The following is an 873-nucleotide window of genomic DNA, read 5'->3' on the forward strand; positions in this document are numbered from 1 at the left end:
ACGTTATAAACACCTATTGTTTTAGTTGGCTTAGTCCTCATGACTTGCCACTGATAGTTATTTAGTGACATCTCCTCTATAAACTCATAGGCATCTTCAGGTGTTTTATTATTGATGGTTCCGCCAACAGCTGCATCAACCATTTGTCGAGTCAAAGGATTTAGGCCATTATGGAACGTTTGAACCTGTAGCCAAAGCGGTAACCCATGGTGAGGGCACCTTTTTAGTAAGTCTTTGTATCTCTCCCATGCATCGTAAAGAGTTTCTAAGTCCATCTGCACAAACGAAAAGATATCATTACGTAATTTAGCCGTTTTAGCCGGCAGGAAATATTTTAATAGAAATTTTTCGGTCATTTGTTCCCAAGTAGTGATTGTCCCTCGTGGTAATGAGTTCAACCACTGTGTAGCTTTGTTTCTCAATGAAAATGGTAATAACCGAAGACGAATGGCATCATCAGAAACACCATTAATTTTAAATGTATCACATAGTTCCAAGAAGTTTGCTAAATGAGCGTTGGGATCCTCATCCTGCAAACCATCAAACTGAAAAAATTACTGTATCATTTGAATAGTGTTAGGTTTTAGTTCAAAAGTATTTGTAGCTATAGCAGGTCTAACTATGCTTGATTCAGTTCATATTAAAGAAGGTTTAGCATAATCATACATAGTGCGTGGAGCAGGATTTTGATTAACTGTAATTGCAAGAGGTAGCTGATTGTCTTGGTTTTCAACCATCTCTTCGGTTGTGGGTTGAGTATCGTCCTCTTGCTTGTTCTCTATGTATCTTAAGCTTCGCCTTAATTCTCTTTGGTTTCTGCGAACTGTGCAATCGATTTCTTCGTCAAAAAGTAGTGGTCTTGACGGCTTTCTT

General features: G+C 38.1%; 1 non-coding gene across 1 annotated transcript; it reads left to right on the plus strand.

Annotated features, from left to right (window-relative positions):
• The first annotated feature begins 201 nt into the window (after positions 1-201).
• LOC121227781 (small nucleolar RNA R71) lies at positions 202-308 on the plus strand. Its single transcript, XR_005925304.1, has one exon. It is a non-coding gene; the product is annotated as a small nucleolar RNA R71 (small nucleolar RNA).
• Positions 309-873: the final 565 nt, after the last annotated feature.

Source organism: Gossypium hirsutum, chromosome A03 (genome assembly GCF_007990345.1).
Source record: "Gossypium hirsutum isolate 1008001.06 chromosome A03, Gossypium_hirsutum_v2.1, whole genome shotgun sequence".
NCBI classification, from domain to species: Eukaryota; Viridiplantae; Streptophyta; class Magnoliopsida; order Malvales; family Malvaceae; genus Gossypium; species Gossypium hirsutum.